Here is a 13,599-nt window from a genome sequence, read left to right as displayed (position 1 = left end):
CTACAACATCCACACAGATCAACTGGGGAAATCTTATATCAAGACAGTCAGCAGGAGCTCCCAATGGGAATTCTCATAGCAGGTATTTTTATAGCCTGGTATAAATAATAGTAATGACTGTTGAAAATGATTTGCCTTCCATCTAGCTCTTCACAGTGTTGTTCCTCATCTACTTAGTTCTCCTTTCTCCTTGCCATAGGGCCAAGTGATCAGCCTGACATAAGGCAATGGGTACTGGAGGACATTTGACATAAACATACTTGAGTCTGAGACAAGAGAGGGCCTTCTCCCTCCCAGAATTTACTTTAAATAAGCTTAAACAACACAGGGCAATTTATGAACATAATGTATATGATAAAGGTAAGAAGAAATAGAAGACAAGTAAAGTGAACACATCCTGCAAACAGGTAAAGCTTATTTATCTCTATTCTCCCACTCCAAAATGTATAGATCCCAATTGCTGTTATAGTCTCAGGGTACTTGGGGTTGGGGTAGTATATTTTGGTTGATATAACAATCTGGATATCCCATGTCTTAGGTCATTCATGCATCTGATGTAAAAATGGAACAAGATGTAAATAATGGGAAGGTATCCCATGGTTATGAGCTTGAAAATTAATACTATCCAAAGTAGTTATAGGTTCATTAAAAGCCATGTGAACTTTTCAGCAACACTTTCATAAAAGTACCAGGAACAAGGAAGGCTATTATAAAATTCACATGGTAACTCAAAGGAGTCTAAATAGAAACCATGAACAAAGTGAACAAATCCAGGAACATTGAGGTATCAAACTTGAAAATAAACTGCAAAATGAAGTATTCCAAACAGCATTATAGTGACATTAAAGTAGATGCATAGAAAGAGGAATTTAATTAATATTCAACAAAGATGCTAAGAACACATCATGGGGAATAAGAGTCTGCTCAATAAATGATGCTGGGGAAAATGGGGTGTCCACACAGAGAAAAAGTTTAATAAATGATGCTGAGAAAATGGGATGACCGCACAGAGGGCTCTGGCTAGGCTTCCACTAGTGGCTCACCATGTGTAAAATGAGCTCATAATGGAATTGAAAATTTAAACACTAGGTCTGAACTATAAAACTACTCAGAGATCTTGGAAATAATTTCTAATGGGACCTCAAAACACGAATAACAAAAGCAAAAACGGGCAAATAGAACTATTTCTCACAGAAAAGCTCTGCTCAGCAAAAGAAACAGACACCAGAGTAAAAAGACAATGTATGGAATGAGTCTAAACATACTTGCTAAAAGGTTACTATCCAGAAAATTTAAGGCACTCAAATAGATCCACAGAAAATCAACCAAATTTTTAAAGTGATCAAAGGAACTGGATACTTTTTTTTCCCCAAGAGAAAACATTTGAAGAGTATTTGGGAAATGCAGATTAAACAAAGAGACTTCACTTCCCCTGTTGGAAGAGACTTCACTTCATCCTGGTCAGAATGGCTGTTATCAAAAGGATAGGTGGTAACATGAATTGTCAAGGTTATGGAGAATAAAGAACCATGAAGAATAAGGAACCCTTGTAGGTAGGAACATAAATTAGTAAAGATGTCATGGAAAGCAGTATAGAGGTTTCTCAAAAACTAAAAATTATGACTGCATGTGACCCAGCAATTCAACCACAGGACAGGGTACACACTCAAAAGATGTGAAATCAGAGTACCAAAGACTATCCCCACTTCCATATGTAATGTATCATTATTCACAAGAATCAAGATTCAGGGTCTATACCTGGGTGAGTGGATTTTTTTTAAAGGCTGAATACCATTCAGCCCCTTAAAAATATCTGTAGCAATAGAAATGAAACTGAAAGGCTTTATAGTAAATTAAGTGAGTTAGGAACAGGAAGACAAGTCCACATCATCTCATTCAATTGTAAAATCTAAAAACATAGAACTCTTGGAAGCAGAGAGGGATTACCTGAGGATATACTGAGAAATTAGAACAGAGTCTAATTTCTACAGTATATTGTAAAAAGAAGAAATATGAAGAAAAAATGATGGCATTTTTGAAATAATAATTCAGCTGGGTGGTGGTGCTTTAATCCCAGCATTTGGGAGGCAGAGGCAGGTGGATCTCTGTGAGTTTGAGGCCAGCCTGGTCTACAGAGCTAGTTCCAGAATAGGCTCTAAAGCTAAACAGAGAAACCTTGTCTCGGACAAAGCAACAACAAAAATACAACTCGTAACCTTGTTCACTGTTCCCTTTCAGAGACATTAGTTTTAAATATATTCTGAGGAATAAGAGGTTATATTGGTCTCAGCCTTAAATGAGTCATCTACATTATACCCTCTTGTTCCAAGGCTCAGTGATATCTGTAGAAGAGGTAGGAATAGTCAGAGGTAGTGGGTGATTATAGTAAAATTGTGTTGTCTAGACACAACAGGGGAATTGCCCACATATATTCATAGCCATTTGGACGCAATGCACAAGAGAAAGCCTGACAAAATCCCAGAATGGAGAGGAGAAGAAACTCACAATGATGGTTTCTGGGAAAGTTAGAATCATTTTTCTTCAGGATGTGGTCCCTGAGAGGCTGCCCATACTCCAGTAGATGGTCCTACACCTGTGCGCATGTAGACAACACTGTGTAGGCTCAGTAAGTTTAGAATAAAGAGCACATAAAATTGAGAGGTAAGAGTGACAAGGGAACAGAGGAGAACCTGGAGGGAGGAAACACACTGTAAAAATGTTGATCACAGTGGCAGTTCCCATACAGAGGAAGCAGAGGCAGGAGGATGGCTGGGACCCACTGGTGAGCCAGACTAGGGGGCACATCAAGTTCTTTTTCAGTAAGAGCTCCTTTTTCAAAAAGTAAAGTGAAGAATGCCTAAGGTTTATACCTTCTAGCTTCTACATGCATGTGCACCTGCACAGGCCTGTACACACATAAATAACAGACACAATCACTGTCTTCATTATCATCATCCGAGGAGGAAGATGATCAATGAAGGCTGGATAGTGGTGCAGTGCTCAGTGCTTGCCTCTACCACAAAAGGGAATCAGGAACACAGGTGAAAAATTGTATAAAGGGAAATGACAGAAGGCGAGCTCTAAGACATCACCAAAGAAGTGGCATCAATGCCAGATGACCTGAAAAGTCTGACTTGCATTTTAGAGAAAGAAATGAAGTTCATGCCACATATCAGGAAACATTAAGAAGGGAATTCCCACTGGTTCCCATTATCACCAATGGGAACTGATGTGCTCACCCTTGAGATCTGAGGACTCAACACCTCTACTCTTTTCTCACATTCCTGGTATACAACTGCAACCACATAATTCAGGGCTCCTCTCTAGGCCTAACATGACTTCTTTTTTACCTGAACCCCTAAGGGTCATAGCTGCCACAACCAAAGGCCCTGCCATCCTTAGTATTAGTTTTCAGGATCTGAGGACATGCTATTCTCTGGCCTACACATCAAGGACTATAACTGCCATTACTATTATACCTACTTCTAGGAGATCTGTGGTCATACACCTGGAAGCCTACATCCATCTACTACCACATCTATAGATAGCCTATATACTGCTAAGCACTTGCAGATACCACTAACGCTTATTGCAACTGAAGAAATAAGAAGGAGAGAGTTCTGTGCCTACTCAACATCACAGCAAAGCAGCTATCCAAAGGAGAGCTCACAAACTGTTGAAAGAAAAATATTTTCACTCTACAACTACTCAACAACATCAGAAAAGTCTGTTGTCATACCCGAAGTCCACAAGTACAGACAGAAGAAGCCAAGCTAGTGACATACATGTAGTCCAAGCTCTTGGGAGATTAAAACAGAAGGTTTGCAAGCTAACTTTAGCTTGGACCACAGAGCAATTCAAGCCTAGACTATGCAGTGAGAAAGAAATTGAAGGTAGACATAACAGAGAAGAAGGAGAAGGTAGGGTAAGAGGAGGGAGAGGAAGAATAGGGGAGGAAGAAGAGCAGGAGGGAGAGAAGCAACAGCTAGATCAATGCCATGGCCCCAAGACTCAGCAAATATCAAAGAGGGGGTGAAAAGAACATATGAGCTGGAAGATGCCAAAGGATGCTATGAAATACTGTCTTCAAGATGTGGTATGTCCATTGAGTTAATGAGCCCTTTGCAGGTATGGTTACTTGCACATGATCAAACCAACATTATTTAACATTCCAGCAGGCAGCACTAACTGAACTTAGTGATCTACTAATGGGAGCTATCATTCTGTAAATATGTTTCTCATATTGGTTAATGAATAAAGCACTGTTGCCCTATATGGAAGCAAGATAGGCAGGACTAGGAGACAAGGAGAATTCTGGGAGATATAATAGAGAGGAGTCAAATGTACGATGCAAGAGGAGTAAGAAGTCCAGACCCTTACTCTGATAATACCACGAGAAAGCACTTAGATTGATATAAATGAGTTAATATTTAAGACAGAGCTAGCCAATAAGAAATGCTAGTAATAAGCCAACAGTTTTATAATGAATATAGGGTCTCTTCATGTCATTTGGGGCTCTGACATGGCTGTGGGACCAGGCTGGCAGGAAAGTGCTCATAACAATCTACCAAAACACAAAATTAAAACAAACAAACAAACAGAAACAAAACAAAACAAAATACAGCAGTAGAAATGAAAAGAAAATAGCATGAAGGTGGGGGAGGGATGTATTGGGTAGCCGGCATACCCAAGGGGAATAGGAAGGAGGAGCTAGGAGTTGATGGGAACAAGATACATTGTACACCTGTATGAAATTATCAAAGAGTAAACAAGACATTTTTAAGTTAATTCAGATAAATGGATTTATTTCTGGGTTCTGTATTCTGGTCCATCAGTGTTAATACTGATGCATATGGCAGATCCAAGCTACTGATGTTACTATAGGCTCACAGATGGTGCTGAAATCAAGGTAATAGTATTCTCCTTGCTCTGCCTTTCATGCTCAGTATTGGTTTAGCTATGTGGGGCTCTTCGTGGTTCTGTATGGATTTTAGAATTGTTTTCCTTTGCAAACTATTACCAAAAATATTGAAAAGGAAGGAAATCTGTCAAATTCATTCTGATCCTACTATTGAAACAGAAGACAAACAAAAGAAAAATGAAGATCCATTTCCTTCACAAACATATTTGGGAAACTTAACAAACAAGCTAGCTATGCTGACTCATGCCTTTAATCCCACTGCTTGAGAGGCACAGGTAGGTGGACCTTGGTGAGTTCAAGTCCAGCCTGGTCCACGCAGCAAGTTCTCAGAAAGCCAGGGCTGTGTATGCATACCCTGTCTCAAAAATCAAAAATAAACAAATAAATAAAAACCACAAAGCAAACAAATCCAACATATGAAAAAGTTTACATACCATGATCAAGTGAAAGTTATCCCTGGTATTCAAGGATGGTTCAACACAAATAACTTGAGAAACTTAATATATCAAAATAATAAAGAACAAATTTCTATGCTCATCACAAGAGAGAAAAAAGTGATCTGGTTTCTCTCTACATGATATATTTCAGCATTTACCAGTAGAAACATAAAATACTCTGAAGAGTCAGCAACCTTCAATGACTTAGATACAGAAGAACCATATTCACCACAATCAACTCTATATACAGCATGCAGTCACCATCATGCTAAATTTGGAAAAGCTGAGAGCATTTCCTCTAAGACCTGGTACAGGGGGAAAAAAACACTTATTTTACCACTCATATCAACATAGATTTAGATATCCTAAACGGTAATTAGACAAGAGAAAGGATAAATGGACTGCAAATACAACAGGAAAAAGTAAAATTATCCCTGTGGCATTTTTTTTTTTTTTGATAATAGCTTCTATTTAAATTTGAAATAAGCTTCTCAATCCCAGTTCCCTCACCCTCTTTTCCTCCCTTGTCCTCCTCCCAACTCCATCCCATCCCCTTTCTGCTCCTCAGGGAGGGTGAGGCCTTCCATAGGAGATCTTCAAAGTCTGTCACATCATTTGGAGCAGGGCCTAGGCCCTCTCCTATGTGTCTAGGCTGAGAGATTATCCCTCTATGTAGAATGGACTCCCTAAGTCCATTCATATACTAGGAATAAATACTGATCCACTACCAGAGGCCCCATAGACGGCCCAGTACTCCTAACTAATACCCAAAGGTTGGTCCTTTGCTAGTTTCCCACCTATCAGTCTGGGGTCCATGAGCTCCCCTTTGTTCAGGTCATCTGTTTCTGTGGGTTTCTCCAGCCTGGTCTTGATGCCTTTACTCCAGATGGCATAATTGTATATATAGAAAATGTAAAGACTGAACAAAAAGATTGTGAGAATGATAAAGTCAATAGAAATGTTGTATACAAAAGCAATATGCAAAAATCAATAATGGCACCTTATTTTTAACTAGCATGCAAAGTGTTAGGTTTCCCAATGAAGTTTTCAAACAAAATTGGTTTTTGGTGTTCATCCACCCTTTTCTCCCCAATCCTTTGTGACCCCTCTTGTACTATTCCCTTCTCAGTAACCTCCTTTCTAGCCTATGTCAAATGTTCCTACTGCCCTCTTCCTCTTCCTCAACACCTCTTTTTGCTGTCTTATGGCTTCCTTTCTAGTTTCATGGCCTGTATCCACATTCACATCCATTTACATACACATAAAAGCATTTTCTACACCAAGAATGAATTTAGTGAAAAATAAATAAAAAAAGTAATTCCATTCACAATCACTCCTCCCCCCCCAAAAAAAAATCAGGAATAAATTTAATCAATGGAATGGAAGATATCTACAATGAAAAATGTAAAACACTGATTTAAAGTTGAGGAAGACACGCAAAAAATGAAAGAAAAATGACTTAACATATTCATGAACTGAAAGAACTAATATTATTAAAATATCCATGTGATCCAAAATGTAATTCCCACCAAAATACCAATAACATTCTTCACAGAAACAGAAAACTCCAAAATTTAAAAATACCCCGGGATAAAAAAAGTTGCTTAAAGTGTCATTTTTCTTTCCCGATGATGATCAATTTCTAAGGGTGTTCTCACCTGGAGGCCTGCTTACCTGAGTATCTCTTGGTGCTCTCAAACTTCCCGTTCAACAGGGGACATTGCATCATAATTGGGAGTGCGAATCTTAGTGTTGCTTCAAATCTGAGGAGTAAGGACTTCATGGGAACCCACAATTTTATTTTATTTGTTTTTATGAAAGATAAGAATAGGAAGGATAGCTATAGTGTTTGGACTTTCACGTGATGGAAATCTTTGGAAGACCTCGTTGCCCAGAGACAGCATGACCAAAACTATATGTTATAATTCTTTTGTTGGCAGAATTGTAGGGTGTGGAATGGATATTGTAAGGGTTCAGGCATTATGCTGGCCTGCCTCATCACCTGGCAGAATGCATTCAGGCAGTACTCTGGTCAGCCCAGGGTTCCATGACTATTAGTCTGCACACAGGTGCAAAGGACCCCTTTAAAAGAAAGATCCACACACACTTATGCTCTCTTTACAGCTGTTCCCCTGGGGCAGACAGGACTTTTTCTGTCTCCCTCTTCTTTTCTGTCCTCTCTCTGTCTCTGTGTCTCTTTACTTCTTTTCTCTCCCCCACTTCCCTTTCTAATAAAACCTCTCATTTAAGCTCTGTCTGACTGGCATATTTGTCCCCCTGCATCAATCACTTTCACCTGCCATGGAATCTGCTAAGGCTCCCCTCGTGCTTTATCATAACATTGGTGCCAATATTGTGTGACCTTCACTTCTATTACAAAAGGGGATTTTCCTTCACGCCTTTGTCCTTCCCAGGCATAAATTTAACCTACTAAGTTAAAACCAGTTACAGTAAGGCTGGAGGCCTCTGGGTAAAACATCCCTCCATAGCCTGTCAACATGGATCCAGTTCTAAAGACAGATCCTACACTAATGTCATTGTAGCCATATTAATTACAGATTAATTAATTATACAGTGATAACGCCCTTCCTAGCTACCTATGTGTGTAAGACAACTAAAGACAAATTTTGTCTGCTGAGATACATTAAACAGACAGACAGCCTTCAAATGCTCAGAGATCTAGAGAATATGGCATTTAAAATGTTTTATTAAAAAGTTTTTTTGTAACAGAGAGACAGACCAACTGCTGGCATTACCCAGTTTCCCGTTTCCTTCCAAAAGACTGATGGACACTGAAGAAACTCCACCCACAAAAGTGGTAGTGCCACTGACCAAACCTGCCTTTCACCTCAACTTCTATGAAGGACTCTTCAGACTGTGGACAAGAGGACAATGGAATCGACTTTCTCCATGTTGCTTAGGCCAATAGTAGGCCAGTCTTTCTAAAGCTCCTAATCCACATTTCGCATGCTAACAACAGAAAGCAGGTGTCCTTAAAGCCTCTGTCCTCAACAACTATGAAGTACCTGGGAGTGGCTGGCTGTCCAAGTGGCCAGTTAATAAGTCTCTGTTGTTCTCTACTAATTAATCCAGCTAAAATTTTATCCTCCTCTAGAACTCTAATGCATTTGATGGCTGATTGGTTTCAATATAACTTCTTATCACTCCTTTATTTAAAAAGATGTTTTAAGGTATAAAGTTTATGAAAGAAAATAAAAGCTTAAGATGTAAGGATCTAAAAATGTTTTAAGGTATAACAAAGTAACTTAAGGTATGTATATAAATGCAAGTTATCAGTACAGATCACAAGCAATAAAAATGCTAATGTGTCTAAAACTAATGTTTCACAAACTCAAAGGATTCTTATAAATTCCAGAGACCTGAATTGAACCCACCTAAACAGGTCAAATTCACTCCAGATAGCTATCATTCAACCTTTCCCTGGTTCTGGGACTCCCTTCCTTCATCTTGGGACCCCGCAGGAACCCCTCCCTCATCTTACAATTTCTTCCCCTCAAGTACCAAGATGTAAGAAAAAAAAAGCAGCCTTGTCCTCTGCTCTGCCAACATCTTGCCAGGTCTAAGAGGAGTTGGATGCCCAGGAGGCTGCAGGAGAAACGGATTTGTCCCACAGACAGATAACTGTAGTCAAATTTCTAACAAGAGCTGTCAGCTACCTTTATTAATATGATTCCAGATTTCTCTTACCAAGTATTGCACAGTACCTAATGACAAGATAATCAAATGGGCTCCATTCATTTGCCAGGACAATCCTTTCTCCAACTCCCTGCTCTCCCCACCCAGCCTTCTTAGTCCTTTTGAGTTTTCTTAGCTGTCAGCAAAGGCTTCTAGGTAGACTGCTATCTCATATTCCATGCCTCTTTTATATTGGGAAACTATACTCCCAAAGACTGGACCACATGCTTTGAGCTTCTGGCCTCTGAAGTTTTGTCCCTATCATGTACTTTAGAGACTGTGTTTACCATAAGCCCCTTTAGCTGCTTTTATGATAGTATTAACTGTCAGAAACAACCCAAAATAAAATTTAATAAATTTTATTAATAAATTTCAGCTCTGTGGCTGAAAAATCTAGTATGTGGGATAACCTTAAACCCAAGTCCAACCTGACCCATGTTGATATTGCTGGGCATGAAGTCTCATTCTAGCACGGTCACTTTGAGGACCTGGCAGTCTCAGGAAAAGGCAATGTCTTTCATGAGTTTTGAATTTCAAATTATTATTTGTGCTTTTAAAAATGATTTTATGTGTATGGGAGTTTTTCTTGCATGTATGTATGTGTGTGCCTGGTGCCTATGAAGACCTGAAGAGGGTGCCAGGTCCCCTGGAACTAGCGTTACAGATGGTTATGAACTACCATGCAGATGCTGCGAACTGAACTTATGCCCTCTGCAAGAACAAGTACTCTTTGCCGCCGAGCCATCTTGCCAGCACCTGTTTGTATTTTTGACAAAACTCCACATTCAACTTTCAGATCTGAAAGGGCTGCTTTCCCTGGAAATAGTTACATACATCCAGGAATCCAGTGTTGACTGCATCTGCCTTCACCCTCCTCCCACCGACAAGCTCTTCAAGCTCCGCCACCACCAGAGATGCCTCAGTGGTCACTTCAGCCCCACAATCCATTTTGGAACAATGAAAAAAAATCCATTTTCAAGCTGTTTGGGCGAATTACATGCATCTAAATGAATATTGTACTGGATTCAAACTTATTTTCACAAATTCTAGCACTTCTCTTCTTGAAGCAACTTCAGAGATGGCTCTGCTCCAACCCATTCATTGGCAGATGGAGAAACTACCATACGAGAACTTCAGAAACTTCCTAATGTTAGCAGTGGAGCTGTGACTAGAAGCCAGGACCGGTGTCCTGTCTTCCCACAGTTCCCTATCACTGATCACAGTATGACCGGTTCCCTCCCCCCACCCCACCCCCACGTACACACAGCACTCACTCTAAATTAGAACTCCCTGCTCATCCATGAGGAACTAGAAGTTGAGTAACATAAAGTCACTTGCCCAGTCACCCAGATCATAACTGAAGATGAAAACCAGAGCTGGAATTCTTCCAACTCAAAGGCCTGTAAGTACTGTGCTGTGAGCCTGTTTTCCCAGCCTGCTCATTGAAGATTATTCTCCTTCATAAAAGAAACGGTCATCAATAGAGGTAGGGTGGTAGAGTAGCACTGACTGTCAGGTGACCTCTGACATTGCTCTACTATACGAGGTTGGAGCAGACGCTTGACCTTGTCTTTGGTGTGCTCTAGCAGTACTTGGCTCAGGGTTGTCGTCAACGACTAGTTGGAAGTCGCTGAATAAGTGAGGTGCTTTTTATTTTTCTTGTACCATGAAACTATGTTGTTCAGTTCTTCCTGCTTTTCCTGCACAAGAAACCTCAGTGGAGAGTAGAGAGTCCTGTAAATGCCCGCTCAGGTGAGCTGTGTCCTCTGAGCCAACCTGAGAGATCACCTCTGTTTTCACAGCTCCAGCAGGGATCACTGCCTCTATCTAGTGTGAATGCACTGTTTGTTTTCCTTCTTCTCTTTCTGTTTGCTGTTGGAAAAGTCCATTAGTGTTGATTGACATGACTAAACAGCAAAGGGGAGAACAGTTGGTGTGCTAATAACTCTTAAGTAAATACCAATTGTTATTGTCACCTAGGAGCCTTCCAGAGAGGTGGCACCATCCCTGGTCCTGGACCTGCTCCTCTTTGGCTCTGTCTTTCACCAACCTGGAAAGGCAGGTTTGGAGAAAGAAAGAGTCTTGAAAGGGTTGGTGAGCAAAAGGAAGGAAGAGTATGGTAAGAAAGCAGGGTCATTGAACGAGTTGCAGAGAGAAAGGGAGAAAAGGGCAGGGGACACATGTGTCTGCTCACATACACACAGAGTGGAGCAGAAAAGAAACAAGAAGCTGATGGTTAACGGGAGCATTTTCCAGGGTTCACCTCAGCACTGGAACTCATCATGCCCTAGTGGCTCTAACCCACACCTTCTAGCTCCATGTTTGCTCTTTTTTAATATTTAGGATGTGTGACCTTCTGACTTGCTGTGAGGTAGAGGAGAAGATAAGTTGGCTGTGACATAGGGAGGTTTTATGACATCAACATTGAAGTGGAACATTCTTATGATGCTCTGTTGGAGATGGGAGGAATGTGACATGACCAAGAAGGATTTATGGCTAGTAAAAGAAAGGGAAGGTGGACTCCTCTCCTACCTAAAGCAAAGACCAGACAGTATTATTGTCAAAATAAGGTCCTTCACTCACATGTTCAACAGATACTGATGGTGTCTAGTGCATCTCTTAGATGCACATCCTAGCTCTGAGAATGTGTTGGTGTCTGGTCTCTTCTCTCTAATTATTCATGACCTAGCAATTAAAGTAAACATTTTAAATATAAAAAAATGTACTGAACATAGACTAAGCCAGTTTTGCTTATGTATTTGGGAACATACAAATCTGTATTCTGTGCTTTATATTATAGATTTACAATGTACATCAACATAATGACTCTAAGAAGTTCTATAGTGTACAGCTCTGAAAAACTTAACTTAGAAATTCTAATAAAAGGGTTTTTTGTGTATGTGTGTGTAACATTAATGTCTTGAGAAACTAGAGAAATAGGATGAGGACTTGGACTTGGATAGCAAACAATACCTGACTCATTACTAGTTCGTGACTTTAAGAAAATCAGTTAACCATTCTCACCATTTAATTAAGTTGCTTGCCAAAACTTAATACATCACCAGGTTGCATATATGAATGTATATACATATACATACATACATACATACATACATACATACATATATATATTTGAGGGAGAACAAGGTGAATGCATGGGAAAGGTTGGAGGGAGGAACGGGAAGTTAGGAAATAATTATAATTTCAAAAAGTAGAAATTATTATAAAAAAGAAAATGGGATGGCAGAACTTATGTTTTTTTAAAAACATGAAACATGGAAAACCTAATAGAAGGTGATGTGGAGTAGGCAGGCTGCTGCAGCAAAGGTATCGGAAAAGGTGACTCTGAAGTGAGACCTCAAAGAAGCCAGTGACAAGGGTGTTGCAGGTGGAAGGAAGTGGATAGTGAGGCCTTTGGGCAAAAAAAAGAGTTGATTGTGACCTTCAGCAGAGCATTGTCACTGAGAGAGAACAGACTGTGATCAGCACAGAGGAGATTTTAACTTTGGAGGAGGGGCTACAAGAGGGTTGTTCTCTAAAGGAAGAAAGACAATGGCTTTGGTGCATGGCAGCCATTCATATTTGGGGACCTTTTATTCCTGTTCCTGTGTCAACCATTTCCCGTCATTGTCAACCTTTAGAACAAGAAAGCCACAGATTCAAGCTCATATTAACAACTGTCAGGTATTTGTGGGGTTTGGGAATGATTGGATCTTCCCACTCCAGGCCTCCATTGGCAGCATCAAAGTTGTTTGTTCTTGAAGACACTGTCATCATTCCAGCAAATTCAAGGACATTTAATTCAGGCTTTATTTTGTTGTTCTCTACATTTCAAAGTCACCTCTGGTTTTTACGGCTATGGGATCTTGTTTCTTGGTGGTTACCTTGGCCCATTGCTCCTTCCATCTCAGATCCCGGTGTGATAAATAGGCAATTCTCTAATGATGGCTGTGTCTGCATCTTGTCTGTCCAATGCAGGAGCCATTAGCCATCTGTGGTCATTCAGAACATGAAAAGTGGACAATTTAAGAAACAAAATGCTTAGTTTATTGAATTTTAGCTAATATAAATAGTTTTTTGTTTGTTTCTGATTACTGGGAAAACTACTGAAATGCATTCACACAAATAAGCAATACACATGTCAGTTAGTGAGAAATTTCTTTTGAAAAATAGAACATTCTTAAGGTTGGCCAAGTTGGCATGCAGAAATATATCAGCATAGTCATTTGGCCAGGTCATGAAAAGGCCACCTAATACATATCTCAGAAGTCATCTCTAAAAATCATTTCATTAAGTGTTCAAAAGCAAATGGTGAAGTTTTCTTTAATGGAAATGGTTCATCCCAAATAAGCTTGCAAAATGGCTGTGCTTTCTGTTTCTCTTGTAGATCCACAGTGTACATCAACATAATAAAGACTCCAAGAAGTCCTACAGTATACAGCTCCAAAAAACACAATTTGACTTAGAAATTCCAACATGCTAAAGAAAAGATCCTGTGTGCACGTGGTGTGTGTGTGTGTGTGTGTGTGTGTGTGTGTGTGTGTG

The sequence above is a fragment of the Phodopus roborovskii genome, unplaced genomic scaffold (genome assembly GCF_943737965.1).
Source record: "Phodopus roborovskii unplaced genomic scaffold, PHOROB, whole genome shotgun sequence".
Lineage (NCBI taxonomy): Eukaryota > Metazoa > Chordata > Mammalia > Rodentia > Cricetidae > Phodopus > Phodopus roborovskii.
The sequence above is the reverse complement of the archived record's forward strand: the minus strand, read 5'-3'. Positions refer to the sequence as shown.